The sequence below is a fragment of the Rattus norvegicus genome, chromosome X (assembly GCF_021556685.1).
Source record: "Rattus norvegicus strain SHRSP/BbbUtx chromosome X, alternate assembly SHRSP_T2T, whole genome shotgun sequence".
NCBI classification, from domain to species: Eukaryota; Metazoa; Chordata; class Mammalia; order Rodentia; family Muridae; genus Rattus; species Rattus norvegicus.
This window is the reverse complement of record NC_141554.1, coordinates 74,364,273-74,381,148: the sequence shown is the minus strand read 5'-3', so window position 1 is coordinate 74,381,148 and position 16,876 is coordinate 74,364,273. Positions and strand designations below refer to the sequence as shown.

At 41.3% G+C, this 16,876-nt stretch overlaps 1 long non-coding RNA gene across 1 annotated transcript; it reads right to left on the bottom strand.

Moving 5' to 3' along the window:
• Nucleotides 1-684: 684 nt before the first annotated feature.
• Nucleotides 685-16,714, bottom strand: LOC102548326 (uncharacterized). Its single transcript, XR_015646984.1, has 3 exons — nt 16,416-16,714; nt 16,168-16,252; nt 685-2,231 (listed from the first exon to the last, which is right to left on the bottom strand). It is a non-coding gene; the product is annotated as an uncharacterized LOC102548326 (long non-coding RNA).
• Between the last annotated feature and the right edge of the window lie 162 nt (nt 16,715-16,876).

Sequence of the window (16,876 nt, the reverse complement as noted above, 5' to 3'; positions counted from 1 at the left end):
ACACCTTCTTCAGCCCCACAGCCAGGACTTTTTTCGAGGATTGGTGTCTCATTCTGTAAAGATTTTGATGAACGCTGTAATCATCACATTATACACACAATTTTGTGTTCTTTTCCATTTATTAATAAGCTGGTTTTCAAATTACATCATAAATATAAATTTAGTACCTGTATAATTTGTAATATATTCTATTAGCTAAAATGTACCATAGTTTGATCAATTCTGTGTTGTTAGATATCTGGCTTGAAGTAGTATGGAAATGAGATTGTGTGTGTGTGTGTGTGTGTGTGTGTGTGTGTGTGTGTGTGTGTGTGTGTGTGTTTTCTATACAATATATGAAGGCCGGAGGACAACTCATGGGAGTCATTTCTTCCCTTTAGTTTACCAGCCTTAGTGACAAGTACCTTTACTTGGTGAACCATCTTGCCAGCCCTAAAATAAGAATTTGTAAAGCATTCACTCACTGTGAAGCACATGTAGATTGTCCTCAAAAAGTAATTGCTTATGTAATCAGGGGGAAATAATTAAATGAAACTTCCATGTTAGCCAGATATGGTGGCTCACATTTGCCATCTCAGCACTTGAGACCCTGAGGCCAGCCTAATTACAGAGGGAGAACCTGTTGTAAAAAAACAAAAAACAAAAAAACAAAAACAAAACTTCAGTGTCTTAGTGACTAGTAGGTTTTTCTGTAATTTTATTTTTGGTTCAAGGATTGGACTCCTGTCCTTGCACATGCTAGATTTTCCTGCTTAGCTCCATTTCTGGCTCTTCTCTATAAGAAAGTACAATGGTAATGAATTTTATAGCCAATTCAGGCCCTCCATGATGCTCCAGTAAAGCACTTGCTTGGTAGCCAAACATTTCCTTTCTATGAGGAAAAAAATTCTTTGGAAACAGACATTTTTTTCACTTACTGAATAATTGAGTACTTGTTATATGCCCAGGGCTGTAAATACACTAATAAGAAAATACAGGCCCAGGGGTTGGGGATTTGGCTCAGTGGTAGAGCGCTTGCCTAGGAAACGCAAGGTCCTGGGTTCGGTTCCCAGCCCCGGAAAAAAAAAAGAAAAAAAAAAAAAAAGAAAATACAGGCCCAACCTGGTGGTCTATGACTATAGTGCCAGCACTTGGAAAGCTGAGGTCATTTAGGGTTACATAGTGAAATCCTGTCTTAAAAGACCAAAACAGACAGGGGTGGTGGTGGTGTATGCCTTTAATCCCAGCATGCAGGAGGCAGAGGCAGGTGGATCTCTGAGTTTGAGCTTAGTTTGGCTTATGGAGTGAGTTCCAGGACAGCCAGGGCTACACAGAGAAACTCTGTCTTGAAAATCAAAAACCAACCAACCAACCAACCAACCAGAAGGAAACCACCCCCAAAACAAAATAAAGGTGTCATCAGATAAAAAGAACTTCTCCGTAGGTCTTATGATGTGTGTCTTTATTTCTGGGTACTTGGGAGGTTGAGGCAAAAGAGTTGTTGAACCTAGAAGTTTGAAGTCAATCTGTGCAACATAGTAAGACCTTGTGTAAAAAGTCAGTCTGTGGTTAGAACTCTTATCTGCTGTCCCTGTGTCTAGAACGCACACTCCCCTAGTCATTTCTCTATCTTCAGCTTTCTAACTGCTATTCATCCTTCACATCTAAGCTTAGCTGCTACTTCTTCCAGGAAACCTTCTAGACTTTCCCAAGTTAGCGTAAGATCCTCTTTAACCACCCCCACCCCCGCCATGGAATACAAGGCCATTATTTCTTCCAGATCAGAGATTTTGGACTTAATCAAATAGAGTTGATGAATCAAGATCTACAAACTAAAAGTATTTACTTATTAAAACTATATTAATACTTTTGTAAACTATACAAAAAGGATAAGGAGACAAATGCACACATTTATACAATTGTATGTCAGTCAGGCCAGGTCCTGCAGCTGCCATTCACAGCATGACCTCATTCATTTGAGATGACACAGAGCAATTGTTTAGATATACACCTTCCTCTTGTCTAGCCTGAGCTGCTCTTCACCTCCTGGTGGTTTTCTTCTACACAGGTGTATGTCTAGCTGTCTGGTTTAGAGCAGACATTTACCGTCCTCATCCATCCAGTCATTGGAGGGCTGAGGTCACGGAGACGACTGATCCGACCCTTTCCTCATGGGGAGTTCCATCATCATATCTGGACTCACATGAGCTTCCATAGCCTTTCCTTTTTTCAAATCTTGCTGAAGAAGAGTTCTGAAAACAAAACAAAACAAAACAAATTATGCAATTCTCCAGAACAAATCTGTTATAAGGGACAATCTCCATGGGGACTTACTCCAGCTGTCCAACACTTGTCCATTTAAGATGGAAACCATCTTCCCTCCAGTTCCCCAATTCCAAACACTGAGTGAACTTCTCTTTATACCTTACTCTGGATAATGTGAGCACATGACTGCTACAAGGTGTGGTTGAGGGTAAAGATTTTACTGTAGATATGAGGGAGGGTGCCCTCAGAGGCATCTGGAAGAGTCCAGAGTAGAGACAGAAAGGAGTACATTGAACAAGGCCAGAAGACTGAACCAGGCCATGAGAGGAGAGACAGACAGAGGGTCAGAGAGAATGAGAGCAAATTAAGAGAGTAAACAAGAGAGCCAGGAGAGTCCACAGCAGAAATGGCAGTGTTAGAAGGGACTGAGAAGCTGGGGGAGGGGAAGCTAATGCATGAGAGAAGTTTATAGTAGGGGAGGGGGCAGGGTGAGAAGAGCTGACTGTAGCCACAGGTACTGAGGGAGCCTGGAGGCCCGCATGCTCTTTGGTATGCTAATAGGTACCATAGATAGCCATTTGTCTGAGTTTCTTTTGGACTCCAGACAGTCTCCTACCTTGTTCCAAATTTCCTTATCATGCTGAAATTACTTGTTCACCACTAGTGAACTCCATCAAATTATATATTCAGTGAGGGACAAGCACTTGGTAATCTCAGTCCCCTCCCCTCTCTCCATCCCTCCCCGCTTTCTTTCTTTTGTTTTGTTTTCTGAGACAATTTCACTGTGCCTAGAGCTCACAATAACAAGGCTGTCTTGGTAGTAGAGCTTGGTTTAGCATGTTTAGGGCCTTATATTCAACTCCCCAACTTTACAAAAAAATGTGACAGTAGCAGATAGACTGAATGGTTAAAAAACACAAGGAAATACTGGTTGAATACTTCTCTAACTTGGCAAATAGCATCTGTTTACAAATTCAAGCTCTGCAAAGCTGGAACAGAATAGGAAGAAAACTACTTCTACTCCCACTGTGGTCAAACTGCTGAGAACTGAAGGGAAAGAGGAAATCCTGAAGGCCTCCAGACAAGGACTGTGCGTTCAAATCACTAGCGATGTCTGTGGAAGAGATTTGACAGCTCTGACAACTGCTCAGAAGACTGCAATGCAGTCAATGATGTGTCCGTTCTGTCCAGGACCACACCCTGATAGGGCTGCTTAGCTATGCATAATTCTTGTTTTTGACTGAAATCTGAATCTCATGTCCGGACCCACGCAGGTGGACTTGGGGATATGAGTGTGCTTTGTTCCTCTCACAGTGTGGTTTGTCGAATGCTCCCTTCTCTGCTTTTCACTCTTACTGGCATCCTGGGGACTGGAGGCTGAGCCTGGCTTGTTGGGGCTTCTACAGTGCAGGCTTTTATCCCTGAAACTTTGGTAACTTCCTCTCTTGCTGTTTGTCACAGGATTTACAATCCAATCATGTGTTCATTGATTTATTTGACATGTGTGCTAAGCGAGGACCGTGGTGGGTCTTAGTGGTAACAAGAATAAGCAAAAGCAGCCATATCTAGACTTCTGACATTGTCCTACAGATTTCAAAGCTTTCTTCATGTTTTTCAATCCATTCATTCTCCTTCAGATTTGAGACTTCTTTGTTCTCTTTTGCCTGGCCTCAGTCCTCCTCTGGAGTCTTGGACGGCCTCAGGCTCTGGAGTCTCCAGGCTCTGCCTCCCCAGTGCTGGGATTACAGGCATACAGCAGCAGGGTCTCATGTTTTCTATTTCTCTCTTGAGATTTCCTTTTCTTAATCAAAACAAAACAAACCCTTGTTACCAATGGATTTCTCTCTCCTGGTATCCTCATCTCAAGACTGGCCTCCCTTAGTTATGTTTTCTTTTGAGACTGGGTCTCATTTTCTTGACTATCTTTTGAACAATACTGAAGTCTTCTTGGGGTATCTTGAATGCTGTTTTACAGAGCCCTTGCGTTCTATTCCATTCTCTGAAGAGTGTGAATGCCTTTCTTCTAGCACACTCTCAACTTGGTAAGACTCACTACACTCTTCCTTGTCTGTTCTGTGTGACAGGTCAGATCAGTACAGTTCTTTCAGTGTTAGCTGGAACAGACTTCAGGTTGGCCCCATGTGTCTCACAGTTTAGGATCCATCTTGAGAAAAATGTACCCAGATAATTTAGACTCACTTTCCTTTATAAGATGTCCCCTCATTCTCCAAAGTTTCTGTTTGTCCTAGGCTCCTTTCTTTTTGGTTCTTCAGGCAGGAAAGGTTTGTTCAGGAGTCTAGCTTGGATTGCAGCCTCCCCTAAGGCAAAGGCCATAAAAACCTCACCCCTTGCTGATCACTTACTTCAGCTTGTCACTGCCCTCAGGAAATCTGACTGTTTTTCCTCATTCTCAAGAGCCTCCGGGTAGTCTGTCTGTCTCTCTGTGTCTCCTTCTCTGTCTTTCTCTGTTAACATTTGGTAAGTGTTCTCTATTCAGAATTTTTATGGTTATAACAATTTTCTGTGATTTCCTCTTTATTTATTTATTTTGGTGGGGGGGTGGGGGGTGGCGGGGGAGAATGATCAACTGGCCTAGCATTCCCCCTCTACCCATTTTAATTGGCCTGGCAGGAGAGAACATACTGGGTCTCTCTCTCTGACCATTAGACCATTTAAACAATGGGCCTTAAGGAATTAAGATTTCTCCAGAATCCTAAACTGAGGAGGTAAGGCTACACATACAGCCCTGGTGTTACCTGGAGGAGGAACTTGTCTCCCAGGAAGCGATTTCACACAGGTCTGACAAGTTGTCAGACCACTTTGTAGGACAGGCTCAGGCTGGAGCCTAGACAATGATGGGTCAAAGAGGAACAGGGCCATACCTTAACAGGACTGCTTAGTCTTTCCTCCTTTTGAATTGTGAATCTCACACCAGGATCCCAGACTTTGGCCCTAGGGTGGGGTGTTCACCAGCATCTCTTTACTCTGTTTCTCTTACAGTTTGGCCCCATGGAAGAAATCTCACTTCTCTGCTTTCCTCTATTGTTTCTCTTTTTAAGAGGCACCCTGAGGACTGGTGGCTGACCTTAGCTTGTTGGGGCCTTAAGAGTCGAAGCTTCTGTTTATGGTAGAACTCACAGTGCACCTACCTGTTCAATCATTTATTCAATTTGTGGGTACAGAATGGGAACTGTGGGAGGACTTAGGAATGACAAGAATAAGCAAAATCAGACCTTCACTGGGAATGCTGCAAGGTCATCAGAGGTCTGGATTGGGTGGCAATGGCGTAGCTCAAGAGAAGAGTGCTTGTCTAGCATGCAGGAGTTTCTAGGTTCAATGCCTTTAAGCCCCACAAAAGAGTTCCAGAGGTTTGACTTCTTTTATAATGTAACTTTATCTTTTTTTTAAAGATTTATTGGGGTTGGGGATTTAGCTCAGTGGTAGAGCGCTTGCCTAGCAAGCACAAGGCCCTGGGTTCGGTCCCCAGCTCCGGAAAAAAAAAGATTTATTTATTTTATGTATTGAGTACATTGTAGCTGTGTTCAGACACACACCAGAAGAGGGCACAGGATCCCATTACAGATGGTTGTAAGCCACCATGTGGTTGCTGGGAATTGAACTCAGGACCTCTGGAAGAGCAGTCAGTGCTCTTAACTGCTGAGCCATCTCTCACGCCCAGGTTTAGCTTCTTAGTGACCAGATCAACTAAGTTTTTGCTAGTTTTATTCTCTTTCCTGCTTCATCTTCTGTTGACTGTAGTGTCCATGCCCCACCCCATCCTTCCCAAGTCTTTTTTACAAATGGAGGACTCTTTGACTAGTCTTAGCTCTGTCCTTCTCTTGTCCTCGACAGTCTTTTTGTTTTATTTTACTCAACATGCTAGGCAAGTACTCTGCCACTGAGCTACAACCCCAGTCATTCTTGGCTGACTTAATCTTAGTGTTTCAACTGTTTTGTCTATGTCCAAGACTCCCAAATGCTTATCTTCAGCCCTGGCCTCTCCCTTAGGTTGAAGCTGTTTCTCTCTGCCTAGCTCTCTAGTAATTTTATTAAGCTATGTGCAGTCAAAATTCAACATATTTTTGCCCCCACACCTGTTCTTCTTCTTGTGTTTCTTTCCTCTATTTCTTTTTTTTTCTTCAAGACAGGGTTTCTCTGTGTATCCCTGGCTGTTCTAGAACTCAGTCTGTAGAGCAGGCGGGCCTCAAACTCAGAGATCAGCCTGCCTCTGCCTCCTGAGTGCTGGGATTCAAGATGTGTGCCACCATCACCTGGCTTCTTCCTGGGCTTCTTATTTCACTCAACTCTGAATCGTTGAAGGGAGTTAAGAGCTGCATCAGGGCTGTGGCTTTGAGTAGGAAGTTTCTCTGTAGGGTGGCTCTAAGGTGTCTTCCCCTTCCTATACTGTGCTTCTAACACATTTCTAGCACACTGCCATCCATTTCCTCTGTGGTGTTCACAACCAGCAAAGGGAGACAAAATAATTGAAGGGGTAACTGCTCTTGATTTCAAATGCAGCAGGAATTCAGATAAAGGAGACGGTGAACACTAGAGTAGAGAGAAACTTTGGGAGACCAGAACTGAGCTAACGTCTTCTGAATTAGAAGCTGTCCTGGATTTTCCATTCTGGCCCTACAGCATTATCCTCGGCACATTGTAGAGACTCCATAAAGCCTTTTTGAATGATTTTGCAATATTGTTGTTTATTGAGTACACACTGAGTTCATAGTTCTCCACTAAATGATGTGGAGGTTCACCAAGATTAGATGTAGTCTCTGACCTTTTCAGCCAGTCAGTCAACTGACAAATATTGACGGAGTGCCTATTATTTGCTGTACACCAGGCTAGGAACTGTGGAGGCTCTAAGATGTAAGAGAAATAGAAATCTAAGTCCCTTTTTCTTGGGGACTTTACAGTATGGTTGGTAAGATGATACATATATGCATACAAGACTAAGCATGTGAGTCAGCGACAAATGAACATAACGCGAAATACACATAAGACATTTTAAAGAGTAGAAAGGTTGGATAGATACAGAAGCTTTTATGGAAGAGCAGAAACTGTACTGGCCTTTGAAGGATGGGCAGAAGTTAAATAAGCTTGAAGTTCTCAGAGTTATTAAGACAAAACTCAACACAAGATTCAGGTTAAAGATCAAACAGAACTGTATCCAGGCAGGAAGAGACAGTTTGCACTCCATCCTAGGCAAAAGGTCTAGAAGCCACCGAGGAAGACAGTTTCTCTTACATGCTCCAGAAGAGTTCTTAGTGGCATGCTACCCCCTCCCCATTGCAAGCAAACACATTGTTTTGGTCCCTACTCCCGCCCCCATCCCCACCCCAATCTTTTTTCCTCTTTCTGCCTTTAGGCAACATACAAATCAAATCTTTCATTTCTGATGGCCATGATAAAAATGGACTCAAGACCTGGAGAGATGGCTCAGTGGTTAAGAGCACTGTCTCTTCTTCCAGAGGTCCTGAGTTCAATTCCCAGCAACCACATGGTGGCTCACAACCATCTGTAATGGGATATGATGCCCTCTTCTGGCCTGCAGGCATACAAATAAATAAATCTTAAAAAACAAAAACAAAAATCAAAAACAAAACAAAACAAAAAACCCCATGGACTCAAAATCCAAATAATCCAGGTTCAAATCCTAGCTTTTCTACTTCCTAACTAGATAATTTTGAACAAATTTTTCAATGTGTGTCTTATTGCTATCTGTAGATATAAAAACAGCACCCATATTAGAAAATTATTTTAAGGATTAACTGAGTCAAAACACAGGGAGTGCCTACAGTAATGCCTGCCCCATATATTAGGAGACTGCTGGCCAATTGTGACATTACTTTCATGTCTCTTGATAAGTAATTATACTATTAACAAACACTTCTGTGAAATCTGGAAGCCATACTCTTTTCAGCTAAAGGCTTAGGTCTTTAGCAACCCTCATAAACATGCACAGTTTATTTACATACTTAAGTCACAAGGCTGTTTCTCAGACTGCCCTTATCTCTAGGTGATCCAGAGATACTCTGGTAAAGTAAATATAATGGACAACTTGAGTAGACCCGTTGAACATTTTAAAAGCATTTTGTCAACATGGAGAGGGAACTGACAACTTTCAGAACGGATTTAGTTGAAACTAGAGACTATTCCCAGGGAGGTGCCAGGTGAGATTAGGGCTAAATGAATTTAGGAAAGAGAAACATCACTAAAGTAACAAGCAGCTGGATGGGAGACTGTGTAAAGAGAGGGGCTCCGTAGAAAGGTTGGTACTCTTCAAAACCAGATTCTGTACAGATCATGCATATGAGTGCACTTGGTTTTTGTTTCATCCTTGCCTTAATCTCTTTTTTACATGAGGACCTGGTACCTCCTCTATGCAGTTTCAACACCTTGCTCCTGAAAGCATAAGCACCCCAAATCCCGGAGGTTTTTTTGTTTGTTTGTTTGTTTTGTTTTGTTTTTTGTTTTTTATCTGCCCTTTCCTATGGACAGTCTGCATGGAGAAAAGAAAGACATTCCTGTCATTATAATTGCATAACATCAAAAAGGAGATTTGGAAATCTTCTTGAAGAAAAAAAGTCTGGGGACAAGAAGATGGATAGCTATCTGTTTAAGATATAAGACTGCCTGTAGGCAGGATGGTATGTGAGTGAAATGCCTTGGAATTTAGAGATTTTAAAATGTGATTTCTCTTTGCCCATCTCCCTTGGTAACTTGGCTTCTCAGGGAAAGAAAAAAACCCCCAAGGTATGTATATATGTCTGTAGGCCTTTGTGTATGTATGGGACCCAGCTGCTAACAGCTGTCATCATCTTATTTATTACAACAAAGGGTTTAATTAGTTTAGTGCCCTTTACTCTTCTCTTCTTACCCCATAAAACTTTTCTCTTAAAAAAAGACTATTCTAGCCAGACATGATGGCACATGCTTGTTCTCCCAGTACTTGGAAAGCTGGAGCAGGAGGATCACGAGTTTGAGGTTGGCCTGGGCTACATGGTAAGCTCTCTCCTCAAACAACAACAAAATCATACAAAAGGCATTTCTGCCAGCATGGGTTTCCTGGGAAAAATTTTAATTCTTTGGAGTCTATTGTTTCAATAGTCTGATAACATAAATGTCTCTTTTGAATATCTTTTCCCATGCCAGGACACTAAGGATTTTTCTTTCTGATTTATTTATTTTTTTCTTTTTGATACAGAGTCTCTCCTATATATCATCCCTGGCTGTCCTAAAACTTGCTGTGTTGGCCAAGCTGGCCTTGAACTCTGAGATCCACTTGCCTCTGCCTCCTGAGTGCTGGGACTAAAGGAGTGCATAACCCTTGCCTGACTTATCTCTCCATTTTTTTTTGGAACTTAATCTTGAGAGATTTGGGGTGATATAATAGACTTGGGGTAAAAATTCATAAAATATGCATGTTCCTGAAACAAATAAAAAACTGTATCAGGGAGAGATTTCATACCATTCTGACAACTTATTAGATGCCCACCCCCGTATTTTTAGGACAGAGTGGAGCTAAGGCAATGTTGAGGTATGTGATAGATAGGACTGCACATTGACCAGGACTACTTAGTTATGTACAACTAAAATCAGTACCCTGAAGACAGATCTAGGGACTTCAGCAATAAAAGACCATGCATGCATCAGCTACTTCTACCTTATTGTGAATTTAACTTACACAATTGTCCTAGGGTTATATGATTTTAAGCCTGATCACTTTGCTCACTTAAATATTCCAGTTTTCTCTGTCTGTCTATGAAACCATTTTCTTCAGTTGCTTAACACATCCCAATTTTTTTATTAATTAATTTATTCATTTTACACCCCTATCGAAGCCCCACTCCTTCCTCTCCTTCCATGTTCTATCTTTATAAAAGGAAACACCAGGTGACTCAGCTCTGCCTCCCAAGGAGAAAATAGTGTGTGTTAGCAGTGTGCATGCCTGTACTTTGGAAGTAGAGGTAACAGGATCAGTTACCAACTCTGGCTATATGGGCAAATTCAGGTAGCCTAAAGTATAGGAGACACTGTCTCAAAACAAATAAACAACTCCCCCAGACAAACAAAACAAAACAAAAACAACCCCCCCACAAATCTCCAAATACCATCACCACCAGAAAACCAAACAGCACCAAGAAGCAAACCCATTCTTCTTTGACTACATACATCATTCCCTAGCTTTTGACCATGCACTACACTCTAGCTAGCCCACTTCTTTTTGGAGAAAACTTCTTGAGAAACTTTCTCCACAAAATATTGTTATTTCTCATTTGATACAGTCCTCTACCCTGTTGGTTGGCTTCTCCTTCCAGTTCTCTACAGAATTGCTCTTTTTCAGGGTTTATCTTATTTGACCTTCCTACTGGGGCAAATATTGCTAAACACCTAGTGGGTCCTTCTGGACATTTTTTCATCCCTTGCCTTCAGATCATTACCATCTCTTAGTTCTCTTGACCACTCTTTCTCGTATCTTCACAAACCTTTTATTCCTGTGCCTGCTTGTCCTATGATATTTTTCCCAGAAGAGAATAGTTTTTTGTTTCCTGATTAAAAGCAGGAATATAGGCCAAAGGTATAGCTCAGAAGTAGACGGTTTTCCCAGTATGTTTGAAGTCCTAGGTTTAATCTTTAGTACTGGGTATATAATATATATGCACAATAGAAAGAAAGCTAAACATGTAAATATATATTTATAATAAAATATAATCTCTAATAATATGAAAACAAAACATATAAACAAGCAATATAAGTTCATTTGTTAGTAAAGTCAGGTCCTAGGGCCTGAAAGTGGGCCTAAGTAGCAAGTCACTCAGCTACCTCATCCAAGTCTGTGCATTTGATTCTCTTCACAGTGCCAAACTCGGATTTTCTATTTTCCAGAAATTTTTAAATAAGAATAAAGTCCAACTGAAATGCCACTACTCAGAAGTTACCACTTGTTAGTTTTGTGTATATCCCTTTAGGCTTTAAAAATTATTATGTAGGGGCTGGAGTAGTTGGGAGCACTTGTTCTTTTTTTTTTTTTTTCTTTTTTTCGGAGCTGGGGACCGAACCCAGGGCCTTGCACTTCCTAGGTAAGCGCTCTACCACTGAGCTAAATCCCCAGCCCCAGGAGCACTTGTTCTTAAAAAGGACCTGGGTTTGATCACTCCAGACCCTACATGTTGATTCACAGCCATCTACAACTCCACTTCCAGGGGATCTAATATCCTCACATATACATATGCAAACACATATATACAAACACACAGTACAACACTCAAACATAAAAGTTTTTAAATATAAAAATATGTATATTATTAGTACAAATAATATTATACTAAGACATTTTTCTTTTTAGTAGCTTTTCTCATTTTCAGAGATGTTGCTTTGAGACAAGTTCCCATTCTGTAATCCAGGCTGTTCTGACCTGTAACTTGGGTCAATCCTCCTTTTTCTATCCCCCACAAGTGGTGGGATTACAGACATGTACCAGTATACCTAGATTTCTTTCTCTCTTTCTGTCTGTGTCTCTGTCTCTGTCTGTGTCTCTGTCTCTCTCTCCGTTTCTCTCTCTCTCTCTCTCTCTCTCTCTCTCTCTCTCTCTCTCTCTCTCTCTCTGTGTGTGTGTGTGTGTGTGTGTGTGTGTGTGTAGGGCACACACCTGTCCAGGTCCAGAAGCCAGTATCTTCTCTCATTTTCCACCTTATCTTTTTTATATATCCTGGGGACTGAGCTGGCTTTTTCTGCAAGAGCAGCAGTAGCTTTTTTAACTGTTGGATCATCTCTCCAGCCCCATCTTTTTTTTTGAAAGGCTAAAACTAGACTGGAACTTGCTGTGTAGCCAAGGATGATCTTGAACTGATTCTTCCACCTCCCCAGTTCTGGGAACACAAGTATCAGGCACCACACCTATTTCAATGCTGCACTGAGGACAAAACACAGTGCTTCTTGCATGGTAGGAAAGCACTTTACCAACTGAGCTATAGTCACAGTCATGCTCTTGAACTCTTGATCCTCTGCTTCCATCTTTTAAGTGTTAGAATTATAGGGGTGCACTGCCATGGCTAGGAAAATGGACTTCCCGTCTCTTTTAGTTTTGGTGAGTTTGAGACAGTTTGGTTATGTGGCCCTGATTGGTCTGGTATTCACTAAGTAGACAGGTGGGCTTGATAATCTTCCTGACTCAGCTTTCTGAATATTCAGAGTATAGGAGTTCATCACTATGCCTGGCTAATACATTTTTTACTTTAAAAAGTTTTTTTTTTTTAAATTTAGGTATGAGCTAAAATTTAGGAATTTAGCTCATTTCTAAAATCCCAGCATGTTGGAGGTAGAGGGAGGAAGATCAGTAGTTCAAAGTCAATTTGGGCTACATTAGACCCTGTCTCAGAAAACTACTCTTAGCTGGCTGTTGGTTGACCTTTAGACCCCACACCCAGGAGGGAGGGGCACGTGATTCTCTGTGTTCTAGGCCAGCCTGGTCTACACAGTGAGTTACAGCACAGCCAGGGCTGTATAAAAAAACCTGTCTTGAAAACAATCAAGCTAAACCTGACAAACCCAAACCAAACCAATAAGACAAACAAACAAACAAACAAACCAAACCAAACCAAAACCTGGTCTTCCAAACTGCACATGGGACCACTCCCTTTTTGAATTTTTTTTCCTTAAAGTCACTTAAAAAACAAAACAAAACACCATTTTTTTTCTCCAGAAAGATCACAGGGATTCATTCACACTTCCATCGAAATGGTATCACCTCGCTAGCTTTTAAATCCGTCCTTTCTTTTTCACATAGTTCTTTCTACTCTATACTCGGACGAGCGTGTCTATCTCTAACCCCCATCATGCCCTGAAGCACCAGGCAAGTATTTTCAGCTGCCAGCTGGACGTGGACACCTGCATGTCTTTTAAACCACTTTGATTTATTTTAACTGAACTCATTTTCTGTCCTCCTCCATGTACTCCTCTTTCTGTAATTCCAGTGTTGATTGATGGGGCCTGGTCAGAAAACCAGGGGTCATTTTTCAATTACCTCCTCTCCTCTCCCTTTAAATATTAACAATAGTTAATAGTTACTAGCAAACAGTTTGTGCAATATAATATTTTATTTCATTTAATTTTTGCAATAGCTGCAAAGGTAGCTTTTAGGTTTTGCTTGTTTGTTTGTTTGTTTTGAGACAGGGTTTCTCTGTGTAGCCCTGGCTCTCTTGAAACTTGCTCTGTAGACAAGGCTGCCTCGAACTCAGAGGTCCACCTGCCTCTGCCTTCTGAGTGCTGGGATTAAAGGTGTGAGTCACCACTGCCAGACTTTGTTTTATTTCCATTTTACAGATGAGAAAAATTTGTACAATTTACTCAAGGTTACCTAGATGGGAGCAGGGCTTTAAATCTAGTCAGTCTCAACTCATGGCTCACACATTTAATTAAGTCCTATACTGGATCATCACTATATTTACTACAAATCCTATTTCATCCTCCTATACCTTTTCCCCTTAGCTTTTATTTATGTGTGCATGTATGTGCCTGCTTGTTTGCAGGAGCAGGTGTCCTCAGAGGCCACAAGAAGCCCTCAGAACTTCTGGAGCTGGAGTTACCCGATGTTGTTAGCTATCCAATGTGGATGGTGGGAATTGAACCTATGTCTTCTGCAAGAGCAGGCATTGCTCTTAACCATTGAGCCATCCCTCTAGCCCTTACCACTTTCTTATTGTTAGTTCCTTTCTAATTAGTCACATTCAACTTTGATACATTTTCTCATGTTACTTGCAAAATAGACTCTCTAGGACAAATATGATCATGCTTTACTAACTTTTTTTCCTTAAGATCCTTCAGTGGCTCCCTATAATCTATCATAAAATCAGAGACATTGCTTAGATAGAGGGCTCATTCTATTCTACCCCTCCCCCGACATCCTACATGTTTTAAACATTTGCATTACAGAATCTGAATTGGTGATAATTTCCTAAAAATACTGTAGTTTCTTCCTGCAATGGGTTTAAATATGTTATTTCCTGTGCCAGAAATTGCCTCTCCCCATTTCCAGTACTATTTCCCCTTTATGCCTTTAAAAGTTTTTTTTAAAAGAAGATTTAAATTTTTTTTGTATATGAATGTTTTGCCTGCAAGTATGTATGGGTATCACATGTGTGCCTGGTGCGCAAAGAGGTGAGAAGAGGGCAGTGGATTTCCTGGAACTAGAGTTATAGATGGGTTTTAACCACTGTGTGGGTGTTGGGAATCAAGCTCACGTTCTCTGCAAGAAGAATAAGTGCTCTTAACTGCTGCGCTCTAGCCTACATCCCTTTATGTCTTTTCATGGGTTAGACATGTCCTCCTCCAGGAAGTCTTCCCCAACTTTTTTGAAACATATACCTTTTTGTTTTGTTTTGTTGAAACAGGATCCCATGATAGCCTGGGCTGGTCTCCAACATGGTGTATATCAGAGGGTGGTCTTAAATTCCTGAAGCCCATCTCCCAATTGCTGGGACCACAGGCATGCAATACCATGCCTAGTTCAGTTACTTGGCTTGTTTATACTACTTTGTTTATATTTGTCACATTAGTTTTGTTTGCTTGTCTTTACTTAGAAAGTTAATTCTTGGTTGGGCAGTGGTGGTGCACACATTTAACCCCATCACTTGGGAGGCAGAGGCTAGTACAGCTCTGAATTTGAGGTGAGCCTGGTTTACAGACTAAGATCCAGGACAAACAGGGCTGCATAGGAAAAACTCTTATCTAAAAAAATAAAGTTAGGGCTGGAGAGATGGCTCAGTGGTTAAGAGCACCTGACTACTCTTCCAGAGGTCCAGAGTTCAATTCCCAGCAACCACATGGTGGCTCACAACCATCTGTAAAGAGATCCGATGCCCTCTTCTGGTGTATCTGAAGACAGCTACAGTGTACTTATATATAATAAATGAATAAATCTTAAAAAAAAATAAAGTTAACTCATTGATAGCAGGAACTCTCATAACTCTAGGTCTTTTAGTATTTAGCACAGTTCTTGGAATGTAAGTAGTTTGTTGATATCAGTTATATTAAATAAATTTAATAAATTAATTATTGTAAATCCTTGCACTTTGTTGAAAGAATTCAGTCATCAGTAATATGAGATTTTCTTTTTAGGAGAGGAGGTTAGGTGATGGGAGGAGGAAAGATGACCTAAAATTACGTCCTGTTTACCCCTCAATATGGGACATGTAGGGCTGGAGAGATTGGCTCAGTGGTTAAGAGCACTGGCTGTCTTGCAGAAGACCCAGCTTCAAGTCCCAGCACCCAAATGGTCCACAACCATCTGTAATTCCAGTTTCAGAGGATCTGACATCCTCTTCTGGCCTCCTAAGGCACTTCATGCACTTGATGCATGGGCAGACCAGCAGGCAAAATATGCAGACACATAAAAAATAAAAATACTTATTTAAAAGTTAAAATAATAATAAAGTAAATAATTAAAAAATTATGGGATACGTACAAATCAGTTTTTAAAATGCATATTTAAGGACTGGGGATATAGCTTATTTTGTAGAGCCTGGATTTGATCCCTAGCACTGCACAAAACAGGGTGTAGTGGAACATGTCTGTAATCCCAGCCTTTGGGAGATACAGGCTGACGGGTCAGATTTCAAGGTCATTCTCAGCTATAAAGCAAGTCTGAAAGCAGCCTGGAATCCACAAGACATTGTCTCAAAACTACATAACAACCACAAAAAATATTCCTATTGGACATGGTGACATAGACCAGTAACTCTGAAATCAAGAGACTTTGGCAGGAGCATTGCCACAAGTTTGAAGTTAAGCCTGGACTACCATAGCTAGGTTCCTGGACAGTTAGGATAAATGTAAGACTTTGTCTTAGTAAGTACATAACATATCCGCAAATACATTTTACGCAATGTAAAAATGTTCTTCTATAGATGTTCTGACACATACCTTCATCATAAGTTGCAAGCAAGCTCAGAGCATAGCCAAGTGCTGGGTTCTGCAGCATATAGACAGAAGTTATGAAGTAAAGGTCCTGAAATTTGTTAAGAAATGAATACACCTGGAATTAGTTGTTATGTAGCAACATGTGGAGAATGAAGATTCACCCACTATTCCTGAAAAGCGAGAATATGACATCATTACTCTTTACCCAATTTGTGTTTGCTGATTCCCTGGCACCATAATGTTTTGCTTACCAAACGCTCAATTGTGTGTAGCTTGAACTGAAACTATCAGTGGCACAAGTAGTGGGGCTGCCTGCATTCTACGTTTTTGGTATTATTGTTGGAACCCCATCTTCCAGAAACCATTCAATTTTCAAGGAAAGTCCAGACTTAATCAGGACTTGGGGTTTCGGCCTATCATCTTAGGATAATGGCTTGCAGGGCAGTGCCCACAGCTTGATTGATGCACGAGATGAGACAGTTTCTTGGGTTGAGGAACACAGATTGGAGGAGCATGCGTGTAGTGCTTCTCAAAGCACTAGGCAGTGAGCATTGGAGATGCAGGTTCCGGGGCAGCTACCAGTACCACCCGGAAGTCTGAATGACGCTTTCAAAGCATAGTACAAGCCCTAGTCAGCATGGCGGCTATTCAGAGTGAAGGGCCCGAGACTCCGGCAGTGTGTGCGTGCGCGCATGCGTGCGCGCGTGCGCGT